A 12024-nucleotide genomic window follows, 5' to 3' on the forward strand; every position below is an offset into this window, starting at 1 on the left:
GAGAGGTCTGTACTGTTCTGAGCTAGGTAAGTAGTGTGGGAGTTCCTACCAGTTTAGCTCATTGACAGCCAGACAGTAGTGCCCCTGAAGTGGAGGTGGATGGTAAATTTTGTTATTTTATTGTAACATTGTCACAGTTCATTTAACAGTGTGTGACTTGATGCTTAGTAAACCTGGTTATGGCTTACAGGAGAAACGGCAGTAGAAAAATTAGTGACTATACATTTTCTGGCTGTGTCAGTGAGGTATGCTTTAGATCTGTATAGGGATACAAGTTTTTTATGTTTTTTTTTTACATCTTGTGATATGTGAATGTCTGGTTTTAGCTGCTCATTGATGATGATGGATAGCAGCTTTACCTGTTACCTGTTCAATTCTGGTGTTTTTGATGGAAGCTAAGACAAAAATTGCCTTTTTGTTCACAGTTGTTTTGGAATAAAGAGTATCAGATTTTTTTTTGGGGGGGGGGTCTAGTACAAAGAGAATGATTCTTATGTGAGCTGTTGTAGTTTTGCCATAATTTTTGCAGAGCAGACCAATGTGGAATTAACTGCAAATCTATAGCAGTGTGTTTAACAGCTGTATGGAGGTTATTAATGACGAGGTTAAAACTGGGGTGATCCTTGTGGAACTCCTATGTTTATGAGGAGGAAAGAGGAAAAGTAAGTTAGCCATTTTATGGCTTGTGCTGTTTCGGATATATAGCTATGAAACCAAGGCAGGGAGAGTTTAGCTGGGTCTAATGAAGGAGAGTTTCTGAAGACATGTCAGATGGGACACAGTATCAAAGCTCAGGATATGTCTAAGATAGGTACTGAAGCTAATTAGCTTTGTGTATTTCTAGGTGCAGTAAAGTTCATTAGAGCAGTAGAAGTGTAATTATAGGGTCTAAAACCATGTGGTGTAGGGGAGAGAAGTTATTTTTCTAACACATAACTGATTATTTGTTTGTGTACACATTTCTCTAGTACCTTTGATAAGTGAGAAAGTAACGCTATTGGCCTGTAAGTAGTAAGTTAAATGGATGTACCTCCTTTGTGATGGGGTATGATGAACAAATCCCTGTCTGTTGCACACCTCTGTGGAAATTTCTGCGGATATATGTTTAGACAACTCTACACTTTATCATACATAGTGCCGCTTTGCACCTCACTGTCAGTCTGGAAGTCATTGCTTGTTTTGGATGAATGTCTGTCGTATCTTCTCATCACTTGCCATCTGATGATTTCACAACAAATTACCTAGCTATTCATGTCACCTCCAAACATCTGAATTATGCTATTTCTTATAGCACCTCTGATAAATTCTCACTTTACCTCCTTACTTGAAATCAGAAATCGTTTTATTTTGTCTATTGTAATAAACCATTTGTTTTAACTGATTTAGTTTCACTTTTATTCTTGAACCTGATTTTGATTCTCAGAAGTCAACAATGAAGTAGCCAAATGACTTCTTACTTTTAATCAATGGATCATTAAAACACCAAAAGTAAACATACCAACGTCAAAGTGTATGTTTACAGTTTGTCATTTATAAATTAACAGGCGAAAGACCAGAACCTTGCAGTGAAGAAATGTGTTTTATTAAGACTAAGTGACAGTTGTCATTGTTCTGTGATTTCTAGAAAGTGTTTTACATTTTGAAGTCTTCTTTCAAACTGGTCATTTGGCTGTGCATAACAGGGAGCTGAAGCAATACATTGCAATCCCCACTGTCCCGAAACAAATTTTGAAATAAATACTAGCTTACTGTAGACAATTGTTTGTCATGACAATGCCTGAAATACTGTGTCTTGAAAATATAGGTTACATTACATTCATTTTGCTTTGACTCAAGGTGTCAATTAATTCACAAGCTCAGGAAGCTTCAAATAGTAGCACATACAAGGTAAATATTTTCTTAATACTGGAATAGTCAGTATTATTCTTATTCTATGATCTTCCTGTAAATAAGAAGACATTGCTTCTCTTTGATTACTGTTCTGATTGACATCACACACAACACAGTTTTGAACTTCTTATTCTGTCTGCATGGACATTTCTGTTCAAAATACATGCATTTGCCTTACTCTTGACTATTCCTAAAAATACTTTTATCCTCTTTCCCACTTAATGTTTTCAACTGAATTAGAAGCATCTGCTCATCTGATTTGAGCAAAATGTATTGTATGCAACTTTCAAAATTAAAATTAGGGCTGAAAGCCTGTCTTAATGGCAGTTTTTTGCTTTTTTTTTTTTTTGGCCCCTCCTAAGAAAACTTCTTTGAACATGTCCATCTCTGGATTTCTCCCAGTACCTCCATGTAACACTTTGAACTTTATGTCTTGTCATAGGTAATTGCAGTATGGGTCATTTAACTTTTCACTCTAGCTCCAAGAAGATCCACTTTCTGACTCAAATTAGACAGTCAGCATATCAATCGCCAGACTTATAACTCACTCTAAGGTCATATTTCTATAAACATAAAAATATTATTTCCAGCCTTGGTGGTGCATGCAACAGTTGTTGAACATGTACTATAATGGCATATAGTCACTTTCAGCTTAGACTCTTTTGTTTGAATATACTGAACAAAAGTCATGCGACCATTCACAACTGCAAGCAATTCTTTTTCAGTCTGAGCATATATTTTCTGGTGGTCAGTAAATGTTTTTGAGCTATTCAGAACTTTCTCTTCTTACATAATCATTGCACCATTATTATTGATACTAGCATCAACTAGAGCACAATTGACTTATTTATATCAAAATACTGAAAGTGCTCTGGAAACTAACAGCAAATGAAAACTGTTTTTTTTTTACACTTTTTACTCCAATATCATGCCACACCTTGTTCCAATAATTTCCTTAATAGAAAATCTATTTTGAAAAATTCAGAATGAGATTTTGAAAGGCACTACATAAATCCATTAATCACATACATACTTGTTTATCCTATGGAGGATGTAACTGTACCCCATGTCTGGCTTTTTCATCATCTGGTTTTGAGTCTTTTGAAGGTATCCCATGGACCATATATTTCATTGTGTAATTCTGATTTTACACCTCATCTATAAGTTATACCACCTCAGTCTATTAATAAGGGAATCACCTTCTTATCATGTTCTTCTCTGGTCTCACCCCAAACCAGTATATCATCAGATCATCAGTAATATCAACATATATTTAAGGTTTACAGTCATCTGCACAACAACCTTCTAAACAAACAATTCAGATGCTGACAAAATACCAAATGGAAGGTTTAGGAATCTACAACTTCTTACTTGAAAGCACACAGATTAGAATGTTCCACATTTAGCTTAATATGACCAAATCCATGATTAAGCATAACGTACAGCAGAATGGTTTGTATTTGGCATACCATTAACAACTTCTTGTACAGCAAGTAATGTTCCTTATATATAACGTTTTCAGGTCATTTTGATCCATGCATATAAAATCTTGTCAGGTTTATGTACAGTAACCATGCCACTCACTCACTCAGTTGGCATGGTCTGCTTCTTACTCACACTTGTGCTATCCATTCTGTGTAACAGCTGTTTAGTTTTACCTGAGCTAATGTAACTTTCTTTGGATCATGTAAAACTGGAAACAATTCCTAAATCTCTGTGAATATGATGAACTCCTGGAAAGCACTCTAGACCAGTAAATAAGCCATCATAGTTATGAACCAAATCATCCCTCTTTGCTTGCACACCATGAATTCTGTTAATCACTTTGTACTTTTGGCATGTCAAATAACCCAGTGCCCAGTATGCAGGGAATGTCTGTTCCAACTATGTGGGAATGAAGCTTGTATTTCTTATTCTTATTCTTAAATTCACCTATAAGCAGTGATACCTTACTGCCTGAAGAGAAGACTTTTTTTATTTTGCTTCAAGCTCAGTGCTTTGAATGTTTGAACAGACATCACATTAAACTCTACCCTAGTGTCTGATTTAAAAAATAAAATCTGATGATATATTATGTGTAGACACCTGCCTGATAATCCTATCATATTCGTTGTGTCACATTCTAACACAGCATGCATTTATTCGACACTTATTGTACCACACATTAATCATTTTCATTCCTCTCTTCCGCAATATTTATTCATTTCATTTTCAAATTCAGTTCTTGCATTTTACATACTAGAGCAAATTTGCCACAGCATTTACATAACTCAGTGCAATACATTTTTGTCATATCGAAATATCTTGTGCTGAACTTATCAACATCATATTTTTCATTCTTTTAACAGTGTATATGGCTCATTTTGTCTCATTTTTTTTTCAAATTTTTTTATTTTATTTACATGCAATTTTATATGTACATAATTATTGCCTTAGCTCCTTTAATAGGGCTGGAATAATTTCATACTCTGCACATGTCTATAACTTTATTTGCTGTTAAACCTTTGTTGTATAACATGCTAACTCTCAAATGATCATGCCATGCACAATTCTGTCTCATAGCAAAATGGCATATAACTCATCAAACACTGGTTTAATTCCATAACATAAGCTTCAGTGCTTTCAACAGTCTGGCCTGCTTTAATAGACCATGTAAAGAAGGTGGCCTAATGGTTAAGGTGTTTGCCTTACAGACACAAGGTGCAGAGTTTGAATCTCACAAGGGATAATTGGCCAGGCTTAAAATGGCTCGCAAGGGCAGTTAGCTTAGTACTAATCTATGAACCTAAGAATAGAAGTTCGAATATATTTACCAAGAAAGTCATCTGAGCTCCATTGCAGTGATGTTCACATTTGTTTAGTTCCTCTGCCTAACATTTCAGAGATAGTGTACACACACACACACACACACACACACACACACACACATATTCACACACATACACACATGAAAAATATGATGATGATGATGATAAGTTCAGCACAAGATATTTCGATATGACAAAAATGTATTGTACTGAGTTATGTAAATGCTGTGGCAAATTTGCTCTAGTATGTAAAATGCAAGAACTGAATTTGAAAATGAAATGAATAAATATTGCGGAAGAGAGGAATGAAAATGATTAATGTGTGGTACAATAAGTGTTGAATAAATGCATGCTGTGTTAGACTGTGACACAACGAATATGATAAGATTATCAGGCAGGTGTCTACACATAATATATCATCAGATTTTATTTTTTAAATCAGACACTAGGGTAGAGTTTAATGTGATGTCTGTTCAAACATTCAAAGCACTGAGCTTGAAGCAAAATAAAAAAAAGTCTTCTCTTCAGGCAGTAAGGTATCACTGCTTATATGTGAATTTAAGAATAAGAATAAGAAATACAAGCTTCATTCCCACATAGTTGGAACAGACATTCCCTGCATACTGGACACTGGGTTATTTGACATGCCAAAAGTACAAAGTGATTAACAGAATTCATGGTGTGCAAGCAAAGAGGGATGATTTGGTTCATAACTATGATGGCTTATTTACTGGTCTAGAGTGCTTTCCAGGAGTTCATCATATTCACAGAGATTTAGGAATTGTTTCCAGTTTTACATGATCCAAAGAAAGTTACATTAGCTCAGGTAAAACTAAACAGCTGTTACACAGAATGGATAGCACAAGTGTGAGTAAGAAGCAGACCATGCCAACTGAGTGAGTGAGTGGCATGGTTACTGTACATAAACCTGACAAGATTTTATATGCATGGATCAAAATGACCTGAAAACGTTATATATAAGGAACATTACTTGCTGTACAAGAAGTTGTTAATGGTATGCCAAATACAAACCATTCTGCTGTACGTTATGCTTAATCATGGATTTGGTCATATTAAGCTAAATGTGGAACATTCTAATCTGTGTGCTTTCAAGTAAGAAGTTGTAGATTCCTAAACCTTCCATTTGGTATTTTGTCAGCATCTGAATTGTTTGTTTAGAAGGTTGTTGTGCAGATGACTGTAAACCTTAAATATGGGTTGATATTGCTGATGATCTGATGATATACTGGTTTGGGGTGAGACCAGAGAAGAACATGATAAGAAGGTGATTCCCTTATTAATAGACTGAGGTGGTATAACTTATAGATGAGGTGTAAAATCAGAATTACACAATGAAATATATGGTCCATGGGATAACTTCAGAAGACTCAAAACCAGATGATGAAAAAGCCAGACATGGGGTACAGTTACATCCTCCAGAGGATAAACAAGCATGTATGTGATTAATGGATTTATGTAGTGGCTTTCAAAATCTCATTCTGAATTTTTAAAAATAGATTTTCCATTAAGGAACTTATTGGAACAAGGTGTGGCATGATATTGGAGTGAAAAGTGTAAAAACAGTTTTCATTTGCTGTTAGTTTTATTTTTTATTTTATTTTATTTATTTTTATTTTACATTTATTGACCGGACTAGTCTAGCTGGATACATGTCCATTTTCAGTAGAGGCCTGGGGAGAAAAGTTCCAAAAAACATAGAAAATTAATATAGAAGTTATGACAGATTAATATAAAAACAGCAATTGTTACATAAAAACGTTTTTTTTTCCAAAAGAAGTACAAATTATAATACTCATAGTGATTAATAACATAAGCATTAATCCGTAAAGGGTAATGTACGAGAGAGGGTACAATATACATATATACATAAATTTTATATGCAATAATATAGTGTATTGAAACATTAAAGGGAAGATTCCAGAGCACTTTCAGTATTTTGATATAAATAAGTCAATTGTGCTCTAGTTGATGCTAGTATCAATAATAATGGTGCGATGATTATGCAAGAAGAGAAAGTACTGAATAGCTCAAAAACATTTACTGACCACCAGAAAATATATGCTCAGACTGAAAAAGAATTGCTTGCAGTTGTGAATGTTCGCATGACTTTTGTTCAGTATATTCAAACAAAAGAGTCTAAGCTGAAAGTGACTATATGCCATTATAGTACATGTTCAACAACTGTTGCATGCACCACCAAGGCTGGAAATAATATTTTTATCTTTATAGAAATATGACCTTAGTGTGAGTTATAAGTCTGGCGATTGATATGCTGACTGTCTAATTTGAGACAGAAAGTGGATCTTCTTGGAGCTAGAGTGAAAAGTTAAATGACCCATACTGCAATTACCTATGACAAGACATAAAGTTCAAAGTGTTACATGGAGGTACTGGGAGAAATCCAGAGATGGACATGTTCAAAGAAGTTTTCTTAGGAGGGGCCAAAAAAAAAAAAAAAAGCAAAAAACTGCCATTAAGACAGGCTTTTAGCCCTAATTTTAATTTTGAAAGTTGCATACAATACATTTTGCTCAAATCAGATGAGCAGATGCTTCTAATTCAGTTGAAAACATTGAGTGGGAAAGAGGATACAAGTCTATTTTAGGAATAGTCAAGAGTAAGGCAAATGCATGTATTTTGAACAGAAATGTCCCTGCAGACAGAATAAGAAGTTCAAAACTGTGTTGTGTGTGATGTCAATCAGAACAGTAATCAAAGAGAAGCAAGGTCTTCTTATTTACAGGAAGATCATAGAATAAGAATAATACTGACTAGTCCAGTATTAAGAAAATATTTACCTTGTATGTGCTACTATTTGAAGCTTCCTGAGCTTGTGAATTAATTGACACCTTGAGTCAAAGCAAAATGAATGTAATGTAACCTATATTTTCAAGACACAGTATTTCAGGCATTGTCATGACAAACAATTCTCTACAGTAAGCTAATATTTATTTCAAGATTTGTTTCGAGACAGTGGGGATTGCAATGTATTGCTTCAGCTCCCTGTTATGCACAGCCATATTCAGACACATACACACATACATTCACTGACAGTCAGCACTTACACATTTATGAGTAATTTTTGGTATCACCAATTTACCTGCAGCATGTCTTCAAAAGGTAAGAAGAAACCAGAGCACTCAGCAAAGACCCATACTGACAAAGAAAGGACATTCAGACTCCACAAAGAAGGGCCCCTTCTGGAATGCGACTGGAAGCACCAAGTGCTTTAAAATATGAATGCTACAGCTGCACCAATGCTAAAGATTAGTCTTCAGCTGCTCTTGTAAAACAAATTAAAATGGTTGACTTGCAATATAAATAGTAAGAGTACACATACTGACTGTAAATAATAATTGCCTTTAAGTGAATAGAAACTGATTCTGAAGGACCTGACGTGCTTGCTAAATTCTAAACTTATACAGTTCATGCTTTCCAGCTGGGCAGATATTATGAATTTATCTATTTTGTTTTATGATAAGAAGTAACAAACATGACAGTTACTGTTAGTTTTAATGACTAATATAAATAGTATTAGGATAGTCTTTGCAGCGTTGAAATCTTATCGCCCTGCATACATCTGACAAATGTGATAAATATACCAGAAGAGAACATTAGACTACAGATGAATATCACCAGAGTATGAAGTCATAAGCTATGAAAAATGACATTCTCTAAACTTTAGAAAAAAGTAAGTATTTATGTAGGTTTACTTTTGGTTCCTGAACTATTAGACCTTACAGAGATTCCTTTACGAACAATACATTGATTAATACTTAAACACTACAGCAAGGTTACATACTATGTATAAGGTTTGGTTTGTAATTAAATAATTATTTTGTAAATATGCCAGATATTGTTAGGGGTATTCAGGAACAATTAGTCTACAGCATTACATGAAATTGCTCAATGAGCAGCAACACACACGGGGATGATTCAGAGACAAACGTAGCATGACGTTGCTACAGAAGAAGCAGCACAGTGTTCGGGGCACGCAAGCGACTACATAACGGCATGGAAATTAATGTCTTTATGATAATGAGGCTCACTGCATATACAGATGACAAAATCAGACATGGTGAAGCAATTCAGAAATGTATACCTTTACAGCAAGCAGCCGCAGCGCTCGTCTATTCTAATCAGGATTTTTTGTGGTATAGCAGATTCGCTCAAGATATTACACTATGAGAAGTAGCAATATGTGATGCCCACACAGGAAATCAAGCAGGCTTTGCTGGACTGCTTATCTCAGTGGACACAAGTGTTTGCATGGACTAATTATCCTAGAGGACACAAAGGTTTATGTAGCATTAATCATCTTTGTTACAGGAACCTTTCAGAATCTGACAGGGGAAGCATTAGAGGTTTCACAGGCAAAAGCTTTGCAGATCCCACACTACTTACTTGATGTGAAGTAGCATGTGCAGGAGTATACCATATAAGTCTGGCAGGTAGCACAGAAGATTATGTAAATGAGCTGTTAATGAGCTGCTGCTTGTACTCCAGGGTTTGATTCCCACAGCCTTCATTTGCCTACTGTGTGACTCTGCGCAAAGCACTTAGAGAGTGCCCCTGGTTAGAGTCTGAACAACGTCTGTGAATCAGTGACCTACCCTGGTTAACAAGTATAAGATAAAATAAAACATATATGGTTTCCATAAACAGCTGCAGACAGAACCATGACTATGTTGACAATGTACAACACAGTCAATTTTCCAGAGGTCCCTGGAAGCATTGATTGCCCCACTAGCTCCATATAGTACCCAGTGTATCAAGCAGAAGACATTGCATTCCATGAAGCACCAAATAGTGTGCAATGCATCTGTGCACTATACAGGCAGTGCCCATTTTTGCCACATTTTGCACACATGCAACTTCTACCAGAATTTTATGTGTGGTGATTTACAAAGTAATTTTGTTAGTCATTTAATTTGCAAGTGTACACTTTGTGAGAGCTATATAGGCTAGGATAGTTTGTTCCCACTGACATAGCCAGCAAGCCCTTCATAATGGCATCCACTGTCATGTGTTGCAGGTGATGCAGGATATGACTTTGTACTATGGGTGATAATCCCATCCAAAACTCCCAGACTATGTCTGAGATAAAGTACAACACTGCACATTCGCAGACATGGAACTATGCCGAGAATGCGTTCAAACTCATGAAGATATGCTTCCACTGATTGGATATATCTAGTGGTGTATTCTTGTAAGCTCCTGAGATCTGCAGCCACTTATTCAAGGTGTGCATCATGTTACACAGTATCACACTATGGAAACAGATGTAACGTGGGAACATTGAAGTTTTGCCTGAAAGACCATTTTCATCAGCAGAGGGAGAGCTTGATGTGGAGTTTTTATAAGAAATGACTGTAGTGACACCTCACATAAGGCAGAGATGGGCACAATGCATTGCAGAGCTAGCAAAGAGATAAGGTCTGGTCTGCAGCTATAGGTTATGGCAAAGATAAAATGGACTAAAACTGATGAATGCATTAATACACCCAGGCTATGCACCACAGTACACTGACTGACCACACTGTATATTGGACATTACCTCACCCAAACAACACAAAGGAGTGGGCAGAACACAGTCAATTTCATTTGTATAGGTAGAACAAGACACAGTGACAAACAAAAGTACCACTACCATAGGTGTAAGTATCATGGCAGGTTAGAGTCATTGATATGCAGGAGGGGTTGGGGGAATCAAGTTTTATATCCTCCAGTGATGCAGTGGAGCTTCCATTCAAGAACATTGTCCAGGTGCACCATGTGGTCCTGCAGTGGCAGATGTGTTATGTGAGAGGGATAGTGTAGCACTTTTTGAGTGTGTACAGGAGCTCTGATTTGGCTCCCTGTGTTGGGAGCCAATAAATCCACAACCCTGAAGATGGAAACAGATAGGTGTGGCTCTTAGCTAGCCAACAGGAGTTCAGGACAATGTGGAACTGCAGGAACCAAAGCAGCTAACCTGGTGGAGTATACATGCAATGGTGCTAGATGAGTGTCAGCCACAACCATTAGATTAACCTTGCCTAGGTGTGGTGGCTGCCATGGTGAGGGTGACAATAATGCAATCACTGGGAGAGTACGTGGCATCTTTGTTAGCCTGGCTTATGACCATCCACTGTAAATCTAGACCCCAACATTGTCATGGTGCCAGAATCCTCATGGATGCCATGTGGGTTACCAATAACATCAACCATCATGTTTGCTTCAGGTCATTATATGCCATATCATTCTGCATGTACTGCACTTCATCCTGCAATCCCTGCACCTGTACTACTGTCTTATTGTAACTGGCAACAGCACTGATATCCTGCACCACTTCCTGACTCACTTGGTTCCAAAAGGCCTCGTTGGTTTACACATTTTCAGGGGTGCAAATACCACGTGTGAGTAGGTCCTGCAGTAAGACCTCCATCTCCTGGATGGCGAATTTTACCAGCCTTTGAAAATGGGAAGATTGCAACAGCAATACCCTATTGGAGAACAGATGTTCTTCAAGATGGTATAAGTGTACAGGGAGAGCCCTGTATAAAGTCCACAGCTTCATGGCAGCATATTAAGCCAAAATGAAGTACCTACTGAAAGCAAATGACTGTCATTTTGTTTTGGCTCACTAAACAGGCATACTTATGCCACCCTATATCTCATGATGGTGTTCCCCATTCCTTATGTGTCATCTCTCCATATTACATATTTTACTTTCTTTTTCATCTGTAATATTTTTTTCTTCTTTGAAGTCCATTAATTCAATTATAGCAAATCATAACTAGAATTCAGTCAGGCAAATAAATGCTCTTTCATTCATTCATTCATTCATTCATTCTTTCTTTCTTTCTTTCCTCTGGAAGATTAGCAATATCCTGGTACCTTGACACATTACTGAAAAATTTCCTAGGTGCCCTCTTAATTAAATGTCCAGTTAAAACAATGCTAAATGAAAAACTTCAATGTGGGTTTTTGTATCCTTTTCCAAAAATTCATAAAGATCCCGACAATCCTTCTGGGGTAAAAAATGTATGTCATTTAAATCCAGCCTGAATCATTTTTTCTCATTCTGTACAATACCATTGTAACAGTTGCATTCTGATAAGGCACTTAACAGCTCATTTTAAATTACAAAGTTAACATCCTACCAAAGTTCCAGACTCTTAAGTAGGTCATGGACTTACTGGATGACATATGTAGGAACAGTAGAACAATACTAGACAAGTGACCTCAGGGAACCATAAGATGATTAGCCATATACGCCTTTAAACTGACACAATTAAAAGTTCATTCCACCCTTTTCAAGCAC

Source organism: Protopterus annectens, chromosome 12.part0 (assembly GCF_019279795.1).
Source record: "Protopterus annectens isolate FY-2018-M chromosome 12.part0, PAN1.0, whole genome shotgun sequence".
Lineage (NCBI taxonomy): Eukaryota > Metazoa > Chordata > Ceratodontiformes > Protopteridae > Protopterus > Protopterus annectens.